General features: G+C 66.0%; 18 pseudogenes; all 18 read left to right on the top strand.

Moving 5' to 3' along the window:
* Positions 1–69: 69 nt before the first annotated feature.
* LOC130705295 (5S ribosomal RNA) lies at positions 70–188 on the top strand (annotated as a pseudogene).
* A 910-nt stretch (positions 189–1098) lies between these two features.
* LOC130705425 (5S ribosomal RNA) lies at positions 1099–1217 on the top strand (annotated as a pseudogene).
* Positions 1218–2127: 910 nt separating this feature from the next.
* Positions 2128–2246, top strand: LOC130705245 (5S ribosomal RNA; annotated as a pseudogene).
* A 909-nt stretch (positions 2247–3155) lies between these two features.
* LOC130705475 (5S ribosomal RNA) lies at positions 3156–3274 on the top strand (annotated as a pseudogene).
* Positions 3275–6239: 2965 nt separating this feature from the next.
* LOC130705424 (5S ribosomal RNA) lies at positions 6240–6358 on the top strand (annotated as a pseudogene).
* Positions 6359–7268: 910 nt separating this feature from the next.
* Positions 7269–7387, top strand: LOC130705423 (5S ribosomal RNA; annotated as a pseudogene).
* Positions 7388–8297: 910 nt separating this feature from the next.
* LOC130705163 (5S ribosomal RNA) lies at positions 8298–8416 on the top strand (annotated as a pseudogene).
* Positions 8417–10353: 1937 nt separating this feature from the next.
* On the top strand, positions 10354–10472 carry LOC130705422 (5S ribosomal RNA; annotated as a pseudogene).
* Positions 10473–11382: 910 nt separating this feature from the next.
* LOC130705240 (5S ribosomal RNA) lies at positions 11383–11501 on the top strand (annotated as a pseudogene).
* Positions 11502–12409: 908 nt separating this feature from the next.
* Positions 12410–12528, top strand: LOC130705294 (5S ribosomal RNA; annotated as a pseudogene).
* A 910-nt stretch (positions 12529–13438) lies between these two features.
* LOC130705420 (5S ribosomal RNA) lies at positions 13439–13557 on the top strand (annotated as a pseudogene).
* A 910-nt stretch (positions 13558–14467) lies between these two features.
* Positions 14468–14586, top strand: LOC130705162 (5S ribosomal RNA; annotated as a pseudogene).
* Positions 14587–15495: 909 nt separating this feature from the next.
* On the top strand, positions 15496–15614 carry LOC130705474 (5S ribosomal RNA; annotated as a pseudogene).
* Positions 15615–17550: 1936 nt separating this feature from the next.
* Positions 17551–17669, top strand: LOC130705293 (5S ribosomal RNA; annotated as a pseudogene).
* Positions 17670–18579: 910 nt separating this feature from the next.
* Positions 18580–18698, top strand: LOC130705419 (5S ribosomal RNA; annotated as a pseudogene).
* A 910-nt stretch (positions 18699–19608) lies between these two features.
* Positions 19609–19727, top strand: LOC130705161 (5S ribosomal RNA; annotated as a pseudogene).
* A 909-nt stretch (positions 19728–20636) lies between these two features.
* LOC130705473 (5S ribosomal RNA) lies at positions 20637–20755 on the top strand (annotated as a pseudogene).
* A 1938-nt stretch (positions 20756–22693) lies between these two features.
* On the top strand, positions 22694–22812 carry LOC130705418 (5S ribosomal RNA; annotated as a pseudogene).
* Positions 22813–23307: the final 495 nt, after the last annotated feature.

Genomic DNA, 23307 nt, shown 5'->3' with positions numbered 1-23307 from the left:
CCGGGCTGTCGGCAAGCCCCAGCACCAGCGAAGCTGAGCCTCAAGAGGCACCCCGTGGCCCCTGCTGCCTTCTACGGCCTTACCACCCTAAACGCAACTCATCTCGTCTGGTCTTGGAAGCTAAGCAGGGTCGGCTCTGTTTACTACCTGGATGGGAGACCACCTGGGAATACTAGATGCTGTAGTATTTTTTGCCTCCCGATCTGCCTTTTCTTGTAGTCGCCGGTGCTCGAGGCTTCCTCTGCTCCTGCCGGGCACAACTTCAGGCCTCATCTACTCAAGCCTCTCCCAACACATCGTGCGCTGGAGGGGGCCCAGCCCGCCCGTCTGGCTGGACATGCCGCCAGAAGGAGGCCCTGGAAGGCAGCCACACCCCACCCTCTCCCGGGGTGGCCGGCCCAGACCCAGAGTCCGCTGTAGGCCCGGGTGAAGATCGTGAGGCCCGCGAGGCCCTGGTCCTGCCCCTGGCTGACCCCAGCAGCGCCCATCCGCGCCGCAGCCACCTGTCTGCCCGTGTGTCTCTCCACAGCTCCCTCCATAAAAAGCCCAGCCTCCACCGTTTCACCATGGCAGGGGGCGGGAGTGGGGTCGTGGGCCGTGACCAGTTCTCCAGGTCAGCTGACCTCCAGTACCCGGAATGGTGCGTGGATTTTGGCGTGGGTGCAAGGGTGGCTTTGCTGGGGCTAAGGGGCCGTGGCGGCCCAATGGTGGCTCCCACTGGCTTTGGGCCCACTGCCGTCAGGCAGGAGGGCCGGCCCGGCCTTGGCCGGGCTGCGCCTAGCACTGCGTGGGTGGACACAGTGGGGAATGCCAAAAGGACAGCAGGCCACTGGCCCTCCAGCCTCAGAGGCCACGTCCTTGTGAGCATCGAGTGGGATCTGGGGCGGAGCCTCAAGCGCCTACGGGTCTGGAGGTTCCCGCAAGAACTGGGCTGCAAGGTCGCCCAAGACTCTGCCACCTCCGTGTCCCCGAGGCCTCCTGTCGCCTGCCTGGGCAGGCAGCAGGGCCGTGCAGGAGAGGGCTGGCCACCGGCCTGGCGATAAGTCACCAGCACCAACGAAGCTGAGCCTCATGAGGCACCACGTGGCCCCCGCTGCCTTCTATGGCCATACAACCCTGAGCGCATCCCATCTCATCTGATCTCACAAGCTAAGCAGGATCAGGCCTGGTTAATACTTGGATGGGAGACTACATGGGAATACCGGGTGCTGTAGGCTTTTTTCCCTCCCACACCACCTTCTCCTGTAGTCGCCCGTGGCCGAGGCCGGCTCCTCCCCTGCCGGGCACCGCCGCAGGCCTCACCTCCTCAGGCCCCTCCCAACACAGCGTGCGCCGGAATGGGCGCCCCCAGCCGCACTGGCTGGACATGCGGCCAGAAGTCGGCCCTGTTAGGCAGCCACACGCCAGCCGCTCTCGGGGTGGCTGGCCCAGACCCAGACTCCACCGCAGGCCCGGGTGACAGCCGTGAGGCACGCGAAGCCCTCGTCCTGCACCTGACCACCTCCGCCAGCGCCCATCCGCGCCGCAGCCACCTGTCTGCCTATGTGTCTCTCCACAGCTCCCTCCGGAAAAAGCCCACCCTCCGCTGTTTCGCCATGGCTGGGTGCGGGAGCGAGGTCGTGGGCCGGGTCCGGTTTTCCGAGCCGGCCGGCCACCATGCGCTGGGAACAGTGCTCAGTGGGTGGCGTGGGGGCAAGGGTGGCCTTGCTGGGTCCAATGGGCCGTGCCACATCAATGGTGGCTCCCAGTGGCTTTGGGCTACCTTCCCTCAGGCAGGAGTTCCGGCCCAGCCGCGGCTGGACTGCACCTACTACTGTGTGGGTGGACAGGGTTGGGAATGCCCAAGGGACCGTGGACCACGGGCCCTTAAGCCTTCGGAGCCACGTCTTTGTGAGCGTCGAGCGGGATCTGGGGCGGTTCGCCAAGCGCCTATGTGCCTGGATGTTCCCGCCAGAACTGAGCTGCGAGGTCGTCCAAGACTCCACCAACCCCGGTCCCTGAGGCGTGCTGTCACCAGCCTGGGTGGGCCGCAGGGCCTTGCTGCAGAGGGCTGGTCGCCGGACTGGCGGTAATTCGCCAGCACCAGCTAAGCTGAGCCTCAAGAGGCACCCCGTGGCCCCCGCTGCCTTCTACAGCCATACCACCCTAAGCGCACCTCAACTCGTCTGATCTCCGAAGCTAAGCAGGGTCGGCTCTGTTTACTACCTGGATGGGAGACCACCTGGGAATACTAGATGCTGTAGTATTTTTTGCCTCCCGATCTGCCTTTTCTTGTAGTCGCCGGTGCTTGAGGCTTCCTCTGCTCCCACCGGGCACGGCTGCAGGCCTCATCTACTCAAGCCTCTCCCAACACAGCGTGCGCTGGAGGGGGCCCAGCCCGCCCGTCTGGCTGGACATGCCGCCAGAAGGAGGCCCTGGAAGGCAGCCACACCCCACCCTCTCCTGGGGTGTCCGGCCTGGACTCAGACTCCGCCGCAGGCCCGGGTGAAAATTGTGAGGCCCGTGAGACCCTGTACCTGCCCCTGGCCGACCCCACCAGCGCCCAACCGCGCCGCAGCCACCTGTCTGCCCGTGTGTCTCTCCACAGCTCCCTCCAGAAAAAGCCCACCCTCCACCGTTTCACCATGGCAGGGGGCGGGAGTGGGGTCGTGGGCCGGACCGGTTCTCCGGGCCGTCCGGTCACCAGGCACAGGGAACTTTGCTCGGCAGTTGGCGTGGGGGAAAGGGTGGCCTTGTTGGGTCTAAGGGGTCGTGCCGTCTCAAAGGTGGCTCCCAGTGGCTTCAGACCAACTGCCGTTGGGCAGGAGGGCCGGCCCGTCCGCGGCCGGGCTTCGCCTAGAACTGTGTGGGCAGACAGGGTGGCCAATGCCCAAGGGACCGCGGGCCACGGGCCCTTAAGCCCCTGGGGCCACGTCGTTGTGAGCGTCAAGCGGGATCTGGGGCAGAGGGCCAAGCGCCTATGGTCCTGGAGGGTCCCGCCTGACCTGAGCTGCGAGGTCACCCACGAGTCTGCCAACCCCGGGTCCCCGAGGCCTCCTGTCGCCTGCCTTGGTGGGCGGCTGGGCAGTGCTGGAGAGGGTTGGCTACCGGGCTGTCGGCAAGCCCCAGCACCAGCGAAGCTGAGCCTCAAGAGTCACCCCGTGGCCCCCGCTGCCTTCTACAGCCATACAACCCTGAACGCGCCCCATCTCGTCTGATCCAGGAAGCTAAGCAGGGTCGGGCCTGGTTAGTACTTGGATGGGAGACTACATGGGAATACCGGGTGCTGTAGGCTATTTTCCCTCCCGCACCACCTTCTCCTTTAGTCGCCCGTATCCGAGGCCAGCTCCTCCCCTGCCGGGCACCGCCGCAGGCCTCACCTCCTCAGGCCCCTCCCGACACAGTGTGCACCGGAAGGGGTGCCCCCAGCCGCACTGGCTGGACATGCGGCCAGAAGGAGGCCCTGTTAGGCAGCCGCACCCCAGCCGATCCCGGGGTGGCCGGCCTGAACCCATGCTCCACCGCAGGCCCAGGTGACAGCCGTGAGGCACGCGAAGCCCTCGTCCTGCACCTGGCCACCTCCGCCAGCGCCCATCCATGCCGCAGCAACCTATCTGCCTGGGTGTCTCTCCACAGCTCTCTCCGGAAAAAGCCCACCCTCCGCTGCTTCGCCATGGCCGGGTGCGAGAGCATGGTCGTGGGCTGGGTCCGGTTCTCCGGGCCGGCCGGCCACCATGCGCTGGGAACAGTGCTCAGTGGGTGGCGTGGGGGCAAGGGTGGTCTTGCTGGTTCCAATGGGCTGTGCCGCATCAATGGTGGCTCCCAGTGGCTTTGGGCTACCTGTCGTCAGGCAGGAGGGCCGGCCCATCCGCGGCTGGACTGCACCTACTACTGCGTGGGTGGACAGGGTTGGGAATGCCCAAGGGACCGTGGACCACGGGCCCTTAAGCCTTCGGAGCCACGTCTTTGTGAGCATCGAGCGGGATCTGGGGCGGTTCGCCAAGCGCCTATGTGCCTGGATGTTCCTGCCAGAACTGAGCTGCGAGGTCGTCCAAGACTCCACCACCCCCGGACCCCGAGGCCTGCTGTCGCCTGCCTGGGTGGGCCGCAGGGCCGTGTGCAGAGGGCTGGTCACCGGATTGGTGGTAATTCTCCAGCACCAGCTAAGCTGAGCCTCAAGAGGCACCCCATGGCCCCTGCTGCCTTCTACAGCCATACCACCCTAAACACAACTCATCTCTTCTGCTCTTGCAAGCTAAGCAGGGTCGGGTATGTTTACTACCTGGATGGGAGACCACCAGGGAATATTAGATGCTGTAGTATTTTTTGCCTCCCGATCTGCCTTTTCTTGTAGTCGCCGGTGCTCGAGGCTTCCTCTGCTCCCACCGGGCACGGCTGCAGGCCTCATCTACTCAAGCCTCTCCCAACACAGCGTGCGCTGGAGGGGGCCCAGCCCGCCCGTCTGGCTGGACATGCCGCCAGAAGGAGGCCCTGGAAGGCAGCCACACCCCACCCTCTCCTGGGGTGTCCGGCCTGGACTCAGACTCCGCCGCAGGCCCGGGTGAAAATTGTGAGGCCCGCGAGGCCCTGGACCTGCCCCTGGCCGACACCACCAGCGCCCAACCGCGCCGCAGCCACCTGTCTGCCCGTGTGTCTCTCCACAGCTCCCTCCAGAAAAAGCCCACCCTCCACCGTTTCACCATGGCAGGGGGCGGGAGTGGGGTCGTGGGCCAGACCGGTTCTCCGGACCGGCCGGTCACCAGGCGCTGGGAACTTTGCTCGGCAGTTGGCGTGGGGGAAAGGGTGGCCGTGTTGGGTCTAAGGGGTCGTGCCGACTCAATGGTGGCTCCCAGTGGCTTCAGACCAACTGCCGTTGGGCAGGAGGGCCGGCCCGTCCGCGGCCGTGCTTCGCCTAGAACTGTGTGGGCAGACAGGGTGGCCAATGCCCAAGGGACCGCGGGCCACGGGCCCTTAAGACCCCGGGGCCACGTCGTTGTGAGCGTCAAGCGGGATCTGGGGCGGAGCGCCAAGCGCCTATGGGCCTGGAGGGTCCCGCCTGACCTGAGCTGCGAGGTCACCCACGAATCTTCCAACCCCGGGTCCCCGAGGACTCCTGTCACCTGCCTTGGCGGCGGCTGTGCCGTGCTGGAGAGGGTTGGCTACCGGGCTGTCGGCAAGCCCCAGCACCAGCGAAGCTGAGCCTCAAGAGGCACCCCGTGGCCCCTCCTGCCTTCTACGGCCTTACCACCCTATACCCAACTCATCTCGTCTGGTCTTGGAAGCTACGCAGGGTCGGCTCTGTTTACTACCTGGATGGGAGACCACCTGGGAATACTAGATGCTGTAGTATTTTTTGCCTCCCGATCTGCCTTTTCTTGTAGTCGCCGGTGCTCGAGGCTTCCTCTGCTCCCACCGGGCACGGCTGCAGGCCTCATCTACTCAAGACTCTCCCAACACAGCGTGCGCTGGAGGGGGCCCAGCCCGCCCGTCTGGCTGGACATGCCGCCAGAAGGAGGCCCTGGAAGGCAGCCACACCCCACCCTGTCCTGGGGTGTCCGGCCTGGACTCAGACTCCGCTGCAGGCCCGGGTGAAAATTGTGAGGCCCGTGAGGCCCTGTACCTGCCCCTGGCCGACCCCACCAGCGCCCAACCGCGCCGCAGCCACCTGTCTGCCCGTGTGTCTCTCCACAGCTCCCTCCAGAAAAAGCCCAGCCTCCACCGTTTCACCATGGCAGGGGGCGGGAGTGGGGTCGTGGGCCGTGACCAGTTCTCCAGGTCAGCTGACCTCCAGTACCCGGAATGGTGCGTGGATTTTGGCGTGGGTGCAAGGGTGGCTTTGCTGGGGCTAAGGGGCCGTGGCGGCCCAATGGTGGCTCCCACTGGCTTTGGGCCCACTGCCGTCAGGCAGGAGGGCCGGCCCGGCCTTGGCCGGGCTGCGCCTAGCACTGCGTGGGTGGACACAGTGGGGAATGCCAAAAGGACAGCAGGCCACTGGCCCTCCAGCCTCAGAGGCCACGTCCTTGTGAGCATCGAGTGGGATCTGGGGCGGAGCCTCAAGCGCCTACGGGTCTGGAGGTTCCCGCAAGAACTGGGCTGCAAGGTCGCCCAAGACTCTGCCACCTCCGTGTCCCCGAGGCCTCCTGTCGCCTGCCTGGGCAGGCAGCAGGGCCGTGCAGGAGAGGGCTGGCCACCGGCCTGGCGATAAGTCACCAGCACCAACGAAGCTGAGCCTCATGAGGCACCACGTGGCCCCCGCTGCCTTCTATGGCCATACAACCCTGAGCGCATCCCATCTCATCTGATCTCACAAGCTAAGCAGGATCAGGCCTGGTTAATACTTGGATGGGAGACTACATGGGAATACCGGGTGCTGTAGGCTTTTTTCCCTCCCACACCACCTTCTCCTGTAGTCGCCCGTGGCCGAGGCCGGCTCCTCCCCTGCCGGGCACCGCCGCAGGCCTCACCTCCTCAGGCCCCTCCCAACACAGCGTGCGCCGGAATGGGCGCCCCCAGCCGCACTGGCTGGACATGCGGCCAGAAGTCGGCCCTGTTAGGCAGCCACACGCCAGCCACTCTCGGGGTGGCTGGCCCAGACCCAGACTCCACCGCAGGCCCGGGTGACAGCCGTGAGGCACGCGAAGCCCTCGTCCTGCACCTGACCACCTCCGCCAGCGCCCATCCGCGCCGCAGCCACCTGTCTGCCCGTGTGTCTCTCCACAGCTCCCTCCAGAAAAAGCCCAGCCTCCACCGTTTCACCATGGCAGGGGGCGGGAGTGGGGTCGTGGGCCGTGACCAGTTCTCCAGGTCAGCTGACCTCCAGTACCCGGAATGGTGCGTGGATTTTGGCGTGGGTGCAAGGGTGGCTTTGCTGGGGCTAAGGGGCCGTGGCGGCCCAATGGTGGCTCCCACTGGCTTTGGGCCCACTGCCGTCAGGCAGGAGGGCCGGCCCGGCCTTGGCCGGGCTGCGCCTAGCACTGCGTGGGTGGACACAGTGGGGAATGCCAAAAGGACAGCAGGCCACTGGCCCTCCAGCCTCAGAGGCCACGTCCTTGTGAGCATCGAGTGGGATCTGGGGCGGAGCCTCAAGCGCCTACGGGTCTGGAGGTTCCCGCAAGAACTGGGCTGCAAGGTCGCCCAAGACTCTGCCACCTCCGTGTCCCCGAGGCCTCCTGTCGCCTGCCTGGGCAGGCAGCAGGGCCGTGCAGGAGAGGGCTGGCCACCGGCCTGGCGATAAGTCACCAGCACCAACGAAGCTGAGCCTCATGAGGCACCACGTGGCCCCCGCTGCCTTCTATGGCCATACAACCCTGAGCGCATCCCATCTCATCTGATCTCACAAGCTAAGCAGGATCAGGCCTGGTTAATACTTGGATGGGAGACTACATGGGAATACCGGGTGCTGTAGGCTTTTTTCCCTCCCACACCACCTTCTCCTGTAGTCGCCCGTGGCCGAGGCCGGCTCCTCCCCTGCCGGGCACCGCCGCAGGCCTCACCTCCTCAGGCCCCTCCCAACACAGCGTGCGCCGGAATGGGCGCCCCCAGCCGCACTGGCTGGACATGCGGCCAGAAGTCGGCCCTGTTAGGCAGCCACACGCCAGCCGCTCTCGGGGTGGCTGGCCCAGACCCAGACTCCACCGCAGGCCCGGGTGACAGCCGTGAGGCACGCGAAGCCCTCGTCCTGCACCTGACCACCTCCGCCAGCGCCCATCCGCGCCGCAGCCACCTGTCTGCCTATGTGTCTCTCCACAGCTCCCTCCGGAAAAAGCCCACCCTCCGCTGTTTCGCCATGGCTGGGTTTGGGAGCGAGGTCGTGGGCCGGGTCCGGTTTTCCGAGCCGGCCGGCCACCATGCGCTGGGAACAGTGCTCAGTGGGTGGCGTGGGGGCAAGGGTGGCCTTGCTGGGTCCAATGGGCCGTGCCACATCAATGGTGGCTCCCAGTGGCTTTGGGCTACCTTCCCTCAGGCAGGAGTTCCGGCCCAGCCGCGGCTGGACTGCACCTACTACTGTGTGGGTGGACAGGGTTGGGAATGCCCAAGGGACCGTGGACCACGGGCCCTTAAGCCTTCGGAGCCACGTCTTTGTGAGCGTCGAGCGGGATCTGGGGCGGTTCGCCAAGCGCCTATGTGCCTGGATGTTCCCGCCAGAACTGAGCTGCGAGGTCGTCCAAGACTCCACCAACCCCGGTCCCTGAGGCGTGCTGTCGCCAGCCTGGGTGGGCCGCAGGGCCTTGCTGCAGAGGGCTGGTCGCCGGACTGGCGGTAATTCGCCAGCACCAGCTAAGCTGAGCCTCAAGAGGCACCCCGTGGCCCCCGCTGCCTTCTACAGCCATACCACCCTAAGCGCACCTCAACTCGTCTGATCTCGGAAGCTAAGCAGGGTCGGCTCTGTTTACTACCTGGATGGGAGACCACCTGGGAATACTAGATGCTGTAGTATTTTTTGCCTCCCGATCTGCCTTTTCTTGTAGTCGCCGGTGCTCGAGGCTTCCTCTGCTCCCACCGGGCACGGCTGCAGGCCTCATCTACTCAAGACTCTCCCAACACAGCGTGCGCTGGAGGGGGCCCAGCCCGCCCGTCTGGCTGGACATGCCGCCAGAAGGAGGCCCTGGAAGGCAGCCACACCCCACCCTCTCCTGGGGTGTCCGGCCTGGACTCAGACTCCGCCGCAGGCCCGGGTGAAAATTGTGAGGCCCGCGAGGCCCTGGACCTGCCCCTGGCCGACACCACCAGCGCCCAACCGCGCCGCAGCCACCTGTCTGCCCGTGTGTCTCTCCACAGCTCCCTCCAGAAAAAGCCCACCCTCCACCGTTTCACCATGGCAGGGGGCGGGAGTGGGGTCGTGGGCCAGACCGGTTCTCCGGACCGGCCGGTCACCAGGCGCTGGGAACTTTGCTCGGCAGTTGGCGTGGGGGAAAGGGTGGCCGTGTTGGGTCTAAGGGGTCGTGCCGACTCAATGGTGGCTCCCAGTGGCTTCAGACCAACTGCCGTTGGGCAGGAGGGCCGGCCCGTCCGCGGCCGTGCTTCGCCTAGAACTGTGTGGGCAGACAGGGTGGCCAATGCCCAAGGGACCGCGGGCCACGGGCCCTTAAGACCCCGGGGCCACGTCGTTGTGAGCGTCAAGCGGGATCTGGGGCGGAGCGCCAAGCGCCTATGGGCCTGGAGGGTCCCGGCTGACCTGAGCTGCGAGGTCACCCACGAATCTTCCAACCCCGGGTCCCCGAGGACTCCTGTCACCTGCCTTGGCGGCGGCTGTGCCGTGCTGGAGAGGGTTGGCTACCGGGCTGTCGGCAAGCCCCAGCACCAGCGAAGCTGAGCCTCAAGAGGCACCCCGTGGCCCCTCCTGCCTTCTACGGCCTTACCACCCTATACCCAACTCATCTCGTCTGGTCTTGGAAGCTACGCAGGGTCGGCTCTGTTTACTACCTGGATGGGAGACCACCTGGGAATACTAGATGCTGTAGTATTTTTTGCCTCCCGATCTGCCTTTTCTTGTAGTCGCCGGTGCTCGAGGCTTCCTCTGCTCCCACCGGGCACGGCTGCAGGCCTCATCTACTCAAGACTCTCCCAACACAGCGTGCGCTGGAGGGGGCCCAGCCCGCCCGTCTGGCTGGACATGCCGCCAGAAGGAGGCCCTGGAAGGCAGCCACACCCCACCCTCTCCTGGGGTGTCCGGCCTGGACTCAGACTCCGCCGCAGGCCCGGGTGAAAATTGTGAGGCCCGTGAGGCCCTGTACCTGCCCCTGGCCGACCCCACCAGCGCCCAACCGCGCCGCAGCCACCTGTCTGCCCGTGTGTCTCTCCACAGCTCCCTCCAGAAAAAGCCCAGCCTCCACCGTTTCACCATGGCAGGGGGCGGGAGTGGGGTCGTGGGCCGTGACCAGTTCTCCAGGTCAGCTGACCTCCAGTACCCGGAATGGTGCGTGGATTTTGGCGTGGGTGCAAGGGTGGCTTTGCTGGGGCTAAGGGGCCGTGGCGGCCCAATGGTGGCTCCCACTGGCTTTGGGCCCACTGCCGTCAGGCAGGAGGGCCGGCCCGGCCTTGGCCGGGCTGCGCCTAGCACTGCGTGGGTGGACACAGTGGGGAATGCCAAAAGGACAGCAGGCCACTGGCCCTCCAGCCTCAGAGGCCACGTCCTTGTGAGCATCGAGTGGGATCTGGGGCGGAGCCTCAAGCGCCTACGGGTCTGGAGGTTCCCGCAAGAACTGGGCTGCAAGGTCGCCCAAGACTCTGCCACCTCCGTGTCCCCGAGGCCTCCTGTCGCCTGCCTGGGCAGGCAGCAGGGCCGTGCAGGAGAGGGCTGGCCACCGGCCTGGCGATAAGTCACCAGCACCAACGAATCTGAGCCTCATGAGGCACCACGTGGCCCCCACTGCCTTCTATGGCCATACAACCCTGAGCGCATCCCATCTCATCTGATCTCACAAGCTAAGCAGGATCAGGCCTGGTTAATACTTGGATGGGAGACTACATGGGAATACCGGGTGCTGTAGGCTTTTTTCCCTCCCACACCACCTTCTCCTGTAGTCGCCCGTGGCCGAGGCCGGCTCCTCCCCTGCCGGGCACCGCCGCAGGCCTCACCTCCTCAGGCCCCTCCCAACACAGCGTGCGCCGGAATGGGCGCCCCCAGCCGCACTGGCTGGACATGCGGCCAGAAGTCGGCCCTGTTAGGCAGCCACACGCCAGCCACTCTCGGGGTGGCTGGCCCAGACCCAGACTCCACCGCAGGCCCGGGTGACAGCCGTGAGGCACGCGAAGCCCTCGTCCTGCACCTGACCACCTCCGCCAGCGCCCATCCGCGCTGCAGCCACCTGTCTGCCTGTGTGTCTCTCCACAGCTCCCTCCGGAAAAAGCCCACCCTCCGCTGTTTCGCCATGCCTGGGTGCGGGAGCGAGGTCGTGGGCCGGGTCCGGTTTTCCGAGCCGGCCGGCCACCATGCGCTGGGAACAGTGCTCAGTGGGTGGCGTGGGGGCAAGGGTGGCCTTGCTGGGTCCAATGGGCCGTGCCACATCAATGGTGGCTCCCAGTGGCTTTGGGCTACCTTCCCTCAGGCAGGAGTTCCGGCCCAGCCGCGGCTGGACTGCACCTACTACTGTGTGGGTGGACAGGGTTGGGAATGCCCAAGGGACCGTGGACCACGGGCCCTTAAGCCTTCGGAGCCACGTCTTTGTGAGCGTCGAGCGGGATCTGGGGCGGTTCGCCAAGCGCCTATGTGCCTGGATGTTCCCGCCAGAACTGAGCTGCGAGGTCGTCCAAGACTCCACCAACCCCGGTCCCTGAGGCGTGCTGTCGCCAGCCTGGGTGGGCCGCAGGGCCTTGCTGCAGAGGGCTGGTCGCCGGACTGGCGGTAATTCGCCAGCACCAGCTAAGCTGAGCCTCAAGAGGCACCCCGTGGCCCCCGCTGCCTTCTACGGCCATGCCACCCTAAACGCACCTCATCTCGTCTGATCTCGGAAGCTAAGCAGGGTCGGCTCTGTTTACTACCTGGATGGGAGACCACCAGGGAATACTAGAGGCTGGAGTATTTTTTGCCTCCCGATCTGCCTTTTCTTGTAGTCGCCGGTGCTCGAGGCTTCCTCTGCTCCCACCGGGCACGGCTGCAGGCCTCATCTACTCAAGCCTCTCCCAACACAGCGTGCGCTGGAGGGGGCCCAGCCCGCCCGTCTGGCTGGACATGCCACCAGAAGGAGGCCCTGGAAGGCAGCCACACCCCACCCTCTCCCGGGGTGGCCGGCCCGCACCCAGACTCCGCCGCAGGCCCGGGTGTAGATTGTGAGGCCCGCGAGCCCCTCGACCTGCCCCTGGCCGACCCGACCAGCGCCCATGCGCGCCGCAGCCACCTGTCTGCCCGTGTGTCTCTCCACAGCTCCCTCCAGAAAAAGCCCAGCCTCCACCGTTTCACCATGGCAGGGGGCGGGAGTGGGGTCGTGGGCCAGACTGGTTCTCTGGGCCGGCCGGTCACCAGGCGCAGGGAACTTTGCTCGGCAGTTGTCGTGGGGTAAAGGGTGGCCTTGTTGGGTCTAAGGGGTCGTGCCGACTCAAGGGTGGCTCCCAGTGGCTTCAGACCAACTGCCGTCGGGCAGGAGGGCCGGCCCGGCCACGGCCATGCTTCGCCTAGAACTGTGTGGGCAGACAGGGTGGCCAATGCCCAAGGGACCGCGGGCCACGGGCCTTTAAGACCCCGGGGCCACGTCGTTGTGAGCGTCAAGCGGGATCTGGGACGGAGGGCCAAGCGCCTATGGGCCTGGAGGGTCCCGCCTGACCTGAGCAGCGAGGTCACCCACGAGTCTGCCAACCCCGGGTCCCCGAGGAGTCCTGTCACCTGCCTTGGCGGCGGCTGTGCCGTGCTGGAGAGGGTTGGCTACCGGGCTGTCGGCAAGCCCCAGCACCAGCGAAGCTGAGCCTCAAGAGGCACCCCGTGGCCCCTGCTGCCTTCTACGGCCTTACCACCCTAAACGCAACTCATCTCGTCTGGTCTTGGAAGCTAAGCAGGGTCGGCTCTGTTTACTACCTGGATGGGAGACCACCTGGGAATACTAGATGCTGTAGTATTTTTTGCCTCCCGATCTGCCTTTTCTTGTAGTCGCCGGTGCTCGAGGCTTCCTCTGCTCCTGCCGGGCACAACTTCAGGCCTCATCTACTCAAGCCTCTCCCAACACATCGTGCGCTGGAGGGGGCCCAGCCCGCCCGTCTGGCTGGACATGCCGCCAGAAGGAGGCCCTGGAAGGCAGCCACACCCCACCCTCTCCCGGGGTGGCCGGCCCAGACCCAGAGTCCGCTGTAGGCCCGGGTGAAGATCGTGAGGCCCGCGAGGCCCTGGTCCTGCCCCTGGCCGACCCCAGCAGCGCCCATCCGCGCCGCAGCCACCTGTCTGCCCGTGTGTCTCTCCACAGCTCCCTCCAGAAAAAGCCCAGCCTCCACCGTTTCACCATGGCAGGGGGCGGGAGTGGGGTCGTGGGCCGTGACCAGTTCTCCAGGTCAGCTGACCTCCAGTACCCGGAATGGTGCGTGGATTTTGGCGTGGGTGCAAGGGTGGCTTTGCTGGGGCTAAGGGGCCGTGGCGGCCCAATGGTGGCTCCCACTGGCTTTGGGCCCACTGCCGTCAGGCAGGAGGGCCGGCCCGGCCTTGGCCGGGCTGCGCCTAGCACTGCGTGGGTGGACACAGTGGGGAATGCCAAAAGGACAGCAGGCCACTGGCCCTCCAGCCTCAGAGGCCACGTCCTTGTGAGCATCGAGTGGGATCTGGGGCGGAGCCTCAAGCGCCTACGGGTCTGGAGGTTCCCGCAAGAACTGGGCTGCAAGGTCGCCCAAGACTCTGCCACCTCCGTGTCCCCGAGGCCTCCTGTCGCCTGCCTGGGCAGGCAGCAGGGCCGTGCAGGAGAGGGCTGGCCACCGGCCTGGCGATAAGTCACCAGCACCAACGAAGCTGAGCCTCATGAGGCACCACGTGGCCCCCGCTGCCTTCTATGGCCATACAACCCTGAGCGCATCCCATCTCATCTGATCTCACAAGCTAAGCAGGATCAGGCCTGGTTAATACTTGGATGGGAGACTACATGGGAATACCGGGTGCTGTAGGCTTTTTTCCCTCCCACACCACCTTCTCCTGTAGTCGCCCGTGGCCGAGGCCGGCTCCTCCCCTGCCGGGCACCGCCGCAGGCCTCACCTCCTCAGGCCCCTCCCAACACAGCGTGCGCCGGAATGGGCGCCCCCAGCCGCACTGGCTGGACATGCGGCCAGAAGTCGGCCCTGTTAGGCAGCCACACGCCAGCCGCTCTCGGGGTGGCTGGCCCAGACCCAGACTCCACCGCAGGCCCGGGTGACAGCCGTGAGGCACGCGAAGCCCTCGTCCTGCACCTGACCACCTCCGCCAGCGCCCATCCGCGCCGCAGCCACCTGTCTGCCTATGTGTCTCTCCACAGCTCCCTCCGGAAAAAGCCCACCCTCCGCTGTTTCGCCATGGCTGGGTGCGGGAGCGAGGTCGTGGGCCGGGTCCGGTTTTCCGAGCCGGCCGGCCACCATGCGCTGGGAACAGTGCTCAGTGGGTGGCGTGGGGGCAAGGGTGGCCTTGCTGGGTCCAATGGGCCGTGCCACATCAATGGTGGCTCCCAGTGGCTTTGGGCTACCTTCCCTCAGGCAGGAGTTCCGGCCCAGCCGCGGCTGGACTGCACCTACTACTGTGTGGGTGGACAGGGTTGGGAATGCCCAAGGGACCGTGGACCACGGGCCCTTAAGCCTTCGGAGCCACGTCTTTGTGAGCGTCGAGCGGGATCTGGGGCGGTTCGCCAAGCGCCTATGTGCCTGGATGTTCCCGCCAGAACTGAGCTGCGAGGTCGTCCAAGACTCCACCAACCCCGGTCCCTGAGGCGTGCTGTCGCCAGCCTGGGTGGGCCGCAGGGCCTTGCTGCAGAGGGCTGGTCGCCGGACTGGCGGTAATTCGCCAGCACCAGCTAAGCTGAGCCTCAAGAGGCACCCCGTGGCCCCCGCTGCCTTCTACAGCCATACCACCCTAAGCGCACCTCAACTCGTCTGATCTCGGAAGCTAAGCAGGGTCGGCTCTGTTTACTACCTGGATGGGAGACCACCTGGGAATACTAGATGCTGTAGTATTTTTTGCCTCCCGATCTGCCTTTTCTTGTAGTCGCCGGTGCTCGAGGCTTCCTCTGCTCCCACCGGGCATGGCTGCAGGCCTCATCTACTCAAGCCTCTCCCAACACAGCGTGCGCTGGAGGGGGCCCAGCCCGCCCGTCTGGCTGGACATGCCGCCAGAAGGAGGCCCTGGAAGGCAGCCACACCCCACCCTCTCCTGGGGTGTCCGGCCTGGACTCAGACTCCGCCGCAGGCCCGGGTGAAAATTGTGAGGCCCGTGAGACCCTGTACCTGCCCCTGGCCGACCACACCAGCGCCCAACCGCGCCGCAGCCACCTGTCTGCCCGTGTGTCTCTCCACAGCTCCCTCCAGAAAAAGCCCACCCTCCACCGTTTCACCATGGCAGGGGGCGGGAGTGGGGTCGTGGGCCGGACCGGTTCTCCGGGTCGGCCGGTCACCAGGCACAGGGAACTTTGCTCGGCAGTTGGCGTGGGGGAAAGGGTGGCCTTGTTGGGTCTAAGGGGTCGTGCCGACTCAAAGGTGGCTCCCAGTGGCTTCAGACCAACTGCCGTTGGGCAGGAGGGCCGGCCCGTCCGCGGCCGGGCTTCGCCTAGAACTGTGTGGGCAGACAGGGTGGCCAATGCCCAAGGGACCGCGGGCCACGGGCCCTTAAGCCCCTGGGGCCACGTCGTTGTGAGCATCAAGCGGGATCTGGGGCAGAGGGCCAAGCGCCTATGGTCCTGGAGGGTCCCGCCTGACCTGAGCTGCGAGGTCACCCACGAGTCTGCCAACCCCGGGTCCCCGAGGCCTCCTGTCGCCTGCCTTGGTGGGCGGCTGGGCAGTGCTGGAGAGGGTTGGCTACCGGGCTGTCGGCAAGCCCCAGCACCAGCGAAGCTGAGCCTCAAGAGTCACCCTGTGGCCCCCGCTGCCTTCTACAGCCATACAACCCTGAACGCGCCCCATCTCGTCTGATCCAGGAAGCTAAGCAGGGTCGGGCCTGGTTAGTACTTGGATGGGAGACTACATGGGAATACCGGGTGCTGTAGGCTTTTTTCCCTCCCGCACCACCTTCTCCTTTAGTCGCCCGTATCCGAGGCCGGCTCCTCCCCTGCCGGGCACCGCCGCAGGCCTCACCTCCTCAGGCCCCTCCCGACACAGTGTGCACCGGAAGGGGTGCCCCCAGCCGCACTGGCTGGACATGCGGCCAGAAGGAGGCCCTGTTAGGCAGCCGCACCCCAGCCGATCCCGGGGTGGCCGGCCTGAACCCATGCTCCATCGCAGGCCCAGGTGACAGCCGTGAGGCACGCGAAGCCCTCGTCCTGCACCTGGCCACCTCCGCCAGCGCCCATCCATGCCGCAGCAACCTATCTGCCTGGGTGTCTCTCCACAGCTCTCTCCGGAAAAAGCCCACCCTCCGCTGCTTCGCCATGGCCGGGTGCGAGAGCATGGTCGTGGGCTGGGTCCGGTTCTCCGGGCCGGCCGGCCACCATGCGCTGGGAACAGTGCTCAGTGGGTGGCGTGGGGGCAAGGGTGGTCTTGCTGGTTCCAATGGGCTGTGCCGCATCAATGGTGGCTCCCAGTGGCTTTGGGCTACCTGTCGTCAGGCAGGAGGGCCGGCCCATCCGCGGCTGGACTGCACCTACTACTGCGTGGGTGGACAGGGTTGGGAATGCCCAAGGGACCGTGGACCACGGGCCCTTAAGCCTTCGGAGCCACGTCTTTGTGAGCATCGAGCGGGATCTGGGGCGGTTCGCCAAGCGCCTATGTGCCTGGATGTTCCTGCCAGAACTGAGCTGCGAGGTCGTCCAAGACTCCACCACCCCCGGACCCCGAGGCCTGCTGTCGCCTGCCTGGGTGGGCCGCAGGGCCGTGTGCAGAGGGCTGGTCACCGGATTGGTGGTAATTCTCCAGCACCAGCTAAGCTGAGCCTCAAGAGGCACCCCATGGCCCCTGCTGCCTTCTACAGCCATACCACCCGAAACACAACTCATCTCTTCTGCTCTTGCAAGCTAAGCAGGGTCGGGTATGTTTACTACGTGGATGGGAGACCACCTGGGAATACTAGATGCTGTAGTATTTTTTGCCTCCCGATCTGCCTTTTCTTGTAGTCGCCGGTGCTCGAGGCTTCCTCTGCTGCCACCGGGCACGGCTGCAGGCCTCATCTACTCAAGCCTCTCCCAACACAGCGTGCGCTGGAGGGGGCCCAGCCCGCCCGTCTGGCTGGACATGCCGCCAGAAGGAGGCCCTGGAAGGCAGCCACACCCCACCCTCTCCTGGGGTGTCCGGCCTGGACTCAGACTCCGCCGCAGGCCCGGGTGAAAATTGTGAGGCCCGCGAGGCCCTGGACCTGCCCCTGGCCGACTCCACCAGCGCCCAACCGCGCCGCAGCCACCTGTCTGCCCGTGTGTCTCTCCACAGCTCCCTCCAGAAAAAGCCCACCCTCCACCGTTTCACCATGGCAGGGGGCGGGAGTGGGGTCGTGGGCCAGACCGGTTCTCCGGACCGGCCGGTCACCAGGCGCAGGGAACTTTGCTCGGCAGTTGGCGTGGGGGAAAGTGTGGCCGTGTTGGGTCTAAGGGGTCGTGCCGACTCAATGGTGGCTCCCAGTGGCTTCAGACCAACTGCCGTTGGGCAGGAGGGCCGGCCCGTCCGCGGCCGTGCTTCACCTAGAACTGTGTGGGCAGACAGGGTGGCCAATGCCCAAGGGACCGCGGGCCACGGGCCCTTAAGACCCCGGGGCCACGTCGTTGTGAGCGTCAAGCGGGATCTGGGGCGGAGCGCCAAGCGCCTATGGGCCTGGAGGGTCCCGCCTGACCTGAGCTGCGAGGTCACCCACGAATCTTCCAACCCCGGGTCCCCGAGGACTCCTGTCACCTGCCTTGGCGGCGGCTGTGCCGTGCTGGAGAGGGTTGGCTACCGGGCTGTCGGCAAGCCCCAGCACCAGCGAAGCTGAGCCTCAAGAGGCACCCCGTGGCCCCTGCTGCCTTCTACGGCCTTACCACCCTAAACGCAACTCATCTCGTCTGGTCTTGGAAGCTAAGCAGGGTCGGCTCTGTTTACTACCTGGATGGGAGACCACCTGGGAATACTAGATGCTGTAGTATTTTTTGCCTCCCGATCTGCCTTTTCTTGTAGTCGCCGGTGCTCGAGGCTTCCTCTGCTCCTGCCGGGCACAACTTCAGGCCTCATCTACTCAAGCCTCTCCCAACACATCGTGCGCTGGAGGGGGCCCAGCCCGCCCGTCTGGCTGGACATGCCGCCAGAAGGAGGCCCTGGAAGGCAGCCACACCCCACCCTCTCCCGGGGTGGCCGGCCCAGACCCAGAGTCCGCTGTAGGCCCGGGTGAAGATCGTAAGGCCCGCGAGGCCCTGGTCCTGCCCCTGGCCGACCCCACCAGCGCCCTTCCGCGCCGCAGCCACCTGTCTGCCCGTGTGTCTCTCCACAGCTCCCTCCAGAAAAAGCCCAGCCTCCACCGTTTCACCATGGCAGGGGGCGGGAGTGGGGTCGTGGGCCGTGACCAGTTCTCCAGGTCAGCTGACCTCCAGTACCCGGAATGGTGCGTGGATTTTGGCGTGGGTGCAAGGGTGGCTTTGCTGGGGCTAAGGGGCCGTGGCGGCCCAATGGTGGCTCCCACTGGCTTTGGGCCCACTGCCGTCAGGCAGGAGGGCCGGCCCGGCCTTGGCCGGGCTGCGCCTAGCACTGCGTGGGTGGACACAGTGGGGAATGCCAAAAGGACAGCAGGCCACTGGCCCTCCAGCCTCAGAGGCCACGTCCTTGTGAGCATCGAGTGGGATCTGGGGCGGAGCCTCAAGCGCCTACGGGTCTGGAGGTTCCCGCAAGAACTGGGCTGCAAGGTCGCCCAAGACTCTGCCACCTCCGTGTCCCCGAGGCCTCCTGTCGCCTGCCTGGGCAGGCAGCAGGGCCGTGCAGGAGAGGGCTGGCCACCGGCCTGGCGATAAGTCACCAGCACCAACGAAGCTGAGCCTCATGAGGCACCACGTGGCCCCCCCTGCCTTCTATGGCCATACAACCCTGAGCGCATCCCATCTCATCTGATCTCACAAGCTAAGCAGGATCAGGCCTGGTTAATACTTGGATGGGAGACTACATGGGAATACCGGGTGCTGTAGGCTTTTTTCCCTCCCACACCACCTTCTCCTGTAGTCGCCCGTGGCCGAGGCCGGCTCCTCCCCTGCCGGGCACCGCCGCAGGCCTCACCTCCTCAGGCCCCTCCCAACACAGCGTGCGCCGGAATGGGCGCCCCCAGCCGCACTGGCTGGACATGCGGCCAGAAGTCGGCCCTGTTAGGCAGCCACACGCCAGCCACTCTCGGGGTGGCTGGCCCAGACCCAGACTCCACCGCAGGCCCGGGTGACAGCCGTGAGGCACACGAAGCCCTCGTCCTGCACCTGACCACCTCCGCCAGCGCCCATCCGCGCTGCAGCCACCTGTCTGCCTGTGTGTCTCTCCACAGCTCCCTCCGGAAAAAGCCCACCCTCCGCTGTTTCGCCATGCCTGGGTGCGGGAGCGAGGTCGTGGGCCGGGTCCGGTTTTCCGAGCCGGCCGGCCACCATGCGCTGGGAACAGTGCTCAGTGGGTGGCGTGGGGGCAAGGGTGGCCTTGCTGGGTCCAATGGGCCGTGCCACATCAATGGTGGCTCCCAGTGGCTTTGGGCTACCTTCCCTCAGGCAGGAGTTCCGGCCCAGCCGCGGCTGGACTGCACCTACTACTGTGTGGGTGGACAGGGTTGGGAATGCCCAAGGGACCGTGGACCACGGGCCCTTAAGCCTTCGGAGCCACGTCTTTGTGAGCGTCGAGCGGGATCTGGGGCGGTTCGCCAAGCGCCTATGTGCCTGGATGTTCCCGCCAGAACTGAGCTGCGAGGTCGTCCAAGACTCCACCAACCCCGGTCCCTGAGGCGTGCTGTCGCCAGCCTGGGTGGGCCGCAGGGCCTTGCTGCAGAGGGCTGGTCGCCGGACTGGCGGTAATTCGCCAGCACCAGCTAAGCTGAGCCTCAAGAGGCACCCCGTGGCCCCCGCTGCCTTCTACAGCCATACCACCCTAAGCGCACCTCAACTCGTCTGATCTCGGAAGCTAAGCAGGGTCGGCTCTGTTTACTACCTGGATGGGAGACCACCTGGGAATACTAGATGCTGTAGTATTTTTTGCCTCCCGATCTGCCTTTTCTTGTAGTCGCCGGTGCTCGAGGCTTCCTCTGCTCCCACCGGGCACGGCTGCAGGCCTCATCTACTCAAGCCTCTCCCAACACAGCGTGCGCTGGAGGGGGCCCAGCCCGCCCGTCTGGCTGGACATGCCGCCAGAAGGAGGCCCTGGAAGGCAGCCACACCCCACCCTCTCCTGGGGTGTCCGGCCTGGACTCAGACTCCGCCGCAGGCCCGGGTGAAAATTGTGAGGCCCGTGAGACCCTGTACCTGCCCCTGGCCGACCCCACCAGCGCCCAACCGCGCCGCAGCCACCTGTCTGCCCGTGTGTCTCTCCACAGCTCCCTCCAGAAAAAGCCCACCCTCCACCGTTTCACCATGGCAGGGGGCGGGAGTGGGGTCGTGGGCCGGACCGGTTCTCCGGGCCGGCCGGTCACCAGGCACAGGGAACTTTGCTCGGCAGTTGGCGTGGGGGAAAGGGTGGCCTTGTTGGGTCTAAGGGGTCGTGCCGACTCAAAGGTGGCTCCCAGTGGCTTCAGACCAACTGCCGTTGGGCAGGAGGTCCGGCCCGTCCGCGGCCGGGCTTCGCCTAGAACTGTGTGGGCAGACAGGGTGGCCAATGCCCAAGGGACCGCGGGCCACGGGCCCTTAAGCCCCTGGGGCCACGTCGTTGTGAGCATCAAGCGGGATCTGGGGCAGAGGGCCAAGCGCCTATGGTCCTGGAGGGTCCCGCCTGACCTGAGCTGCGAGGTCACCCACGAGTCTGCCAACCCCGGGTCCCCGAGGCCTCCTGTCGCCTGCCTTGGTGGGCGGCTGGGCAGTGCTGGAGAGGGTTGGCTACCGGGCTGTCGGCAAGCCCCAGCACCAGCGAAGCTGAGCCTCAAGAGTCACCCCGTGGCCCCCGCTGCCTTCTACAGCCATACAACCCTGAACGCGCCCCATCTCGTCTGATCCAGGAAGCTAAGCAGGGTCGGGCCTGGTTAGTACTTGGATGGGAGACTACATGGGAATACCGGGTGCTGTAGGCTTTTTTCCCTCCCGCACCACCTTCTCCTTTAGTCGCCCGTATCCGAGGCCGGCTCCTCCCCTGCCGGGCACCGCCGCAGGCCTCACCTCCTCAGGCCCCTCCCGACACAGTGTGCACCGGAAGGGGTGCCCCCAGCCGCACTGGCTGGACATGCGGCCAGAAGGAGGCCCTGTTAGGCAGCCGCACCCCAGCCGATCCCGGGGTGGCCGGCCTGAACCCATGCTCCACCGCAGGCCCAGGTGACAGCCGTGAGGCACGCGAAGCCCTCGTCCTGCACCTGGCCACCTCCGCCAGCGCCCATCCATGCCGCAGCAACCTATCTGCCTGGGTGTCTCTCCACAGCTCTCTCCGGAAAAAGCCCACCCTCCGCTGCTTCGCCATGGCCGGGTGCGAGAGCATGGTCGTGGGCTGGGTCCGGTTCTCCGGGCCGGCCGGCCACCATGCGCTGGGAACAGTGCTCAGTGGGTGGCGTGGGGACAAGGGTGGTCTTGCTGGTTCCAATGGGCTGTGCCGCATCAATGGTGGCTCCCAGTGGCTTTGGGCTACCTGTCGTCAGGCAGGAGGGCCGGCCCATCCGCGGCTGGACTGCACCTACTACTGCGTGGGTGGACAGGGTTGGGAATGCCCAAGGGACCGTGGACCACGGGCCCTTAAGCCTTCGGAGCCACGTCTTTGTGAGCATCGAGCGGGATCTGGGGCGGTTCGCCAAGCGCCTATGTGCCTGGATGTTCCTGCCAGAACTGAGCTGCGAGGTCGTCCAAGACTCCACCACCCCCGGACCCCGAGGCCTGCTGTCGCCTGCCTGGGTGGGCCGCAGGGCCCTGTGCAGAGGGCTGGTCACCGGATTGGTGGTAATTCTCCAGCACCAGCTAAGCTGAGCCTCAAGAGGCACCCCATGGCCCCTGCTGCCTTCTACAGCCATACCACCCTAAACACAACTCATCTCTTCTGCTCTTGCAAGCTAAGCAGGGTCGGGTATGTTTACTACCTGGATGGGAGACCACCTGGGAATACTAGATGCTGTAGTATTTTTTGCCTCCCGATCTGCCTTTTCTTGTAGTCGCCGGTGCTCGAGGCTTCCTCTGCTCCCACCGGGCACGGCTGCAGGCCTCATCTACTCAAGCCTCTCCCAACACAGCGTGCGCTGGAGGGGGCCCAGCCCGCCCGTCTGGCTGGACATGCCGCCAGAAGGAGGCCCTGGAAGGCAGCCACACCCCACCCTCTCCTGGGGTGTCCGGCCTGGACTCAGACTCCGCCGCAGGCCCGGGTGAAAATTGTGAGGCCCGTGAGGCCCTGTACCTGCCCCTGGCCGACCCCACCAGCGCCCAACCGCGCCGCAGCCACCTGTCTGCCCGTGTGTCTCTCCACAGCTCCCTCCAGAAAAAGCCCACCCTCCACCGTTTCACCATGGCAGGGGGCGGGAGTGGGGTCGTGGGCCGTGACCAGTTCTCCAGGTCAGCTGACCTCCAGTACCCGGAATGGTGCGTGGATTTTGGCGTGGGTGCAAGGGTGGCTTTGCTGGGGCTAAGGGGCCGTGGCGGCCCAATGGTGGCTCCCACTGGCTTTGGGCCCACTGCCGTCAGGCAGGAGGGCCGGCCCGGCCTTGGCCGGGCTGCGCCTAGCACTGCGTGGGTGGACACAGTGGGGAATGCCAAAAGGACAGCAGGCCACTGGCCCTCCAGCCTCAGAGGCCACGTCCTTGTGAGCATCGAGTGGGATCTGGGGCGGAGCCTCAAGCGCCTACGGGTCTGGAGGTTCCCGCAAGAACTGGGCTGCAAGGTCGCCCAAGACTCTGCCACCTCCGTGTCCCCGAGGCCTCCTGTCGCCTGCCTGGGCAGGCAGCAGGGCCGTGCAGGAGAGGGCTGGCCACCGGCCTGGCGATAAGTCACCAGCACCAACGAAGCTGAGCCTCATGAGGCACCACGTGGCCCCCGCTGCCTTCTATGGCCATACAACCCTGAGCGCATCCCATCTCATCTGATCTCACAAGCTAAGCAGGATCAGGCCTGGTTAATACTTGGATGGGAGACTACATGGGAATACCGGGTGCTGTAGGCTTTTTTCCCTCCCACACCACCTTCTCCTGTAGTCGCCCGTGGCCGAGGCCGGCTCCTCCCCTGCCGGGCACCGCCGCAGGCCTCACCTCCTCAGGCCCCTCCCAACACAGCGTGCGCCGGAATGGGCGCCCCCAGCCGCACTGGCTGGACATGCGGCCAGAAGTCGGCCCTGTTAGGCAGCCACACGCCAGCCGCTCTCGGGGTGGCTGGCCCAGACCCAGACTCCACCGCAGGCCCGGGTGACAGCCGTGAGGCACGCGAAGCCCTCGTCCTGCACCTGACCACCTCCGCCAGCGCCCATCCGCGCCGCAGCCACCTGTCTGCCTGTGTGTCTCTCCACAGCTCCCTCCGGAAAAAGCCCACCCTCCGCTGTTTCGCCATGGCTGGGTGCGGGAGCGAGGTCGTGGGCCGGGTCCGGTTTTCCGAGCCGGCCGGCCACCATGCGCTGGGAACAGTGCTCAGTGGGTGGCGTGGGGGCAAGGGTGGCCTTGCTGGG

Source organism: Balaenoptera acutorostrata, chromosome 16, assembly GCF_949987535.1.
Source record: "Balaenoptera acutorostrata chromosome 16, mBalAcu1.1, whole genome shotgun sequence".
Classification (NCBI taxonomy): domain Eukaryota; kingdom Metazoa; phylum Chordata; class Mammalia; order Artiodactyla; family Balaenopteridae; genus Balaenoptera; species Balaenoptera acutorostrata.
This window is presented reverse-complemented; position numbering and strand designations above follow the sequence as displayed.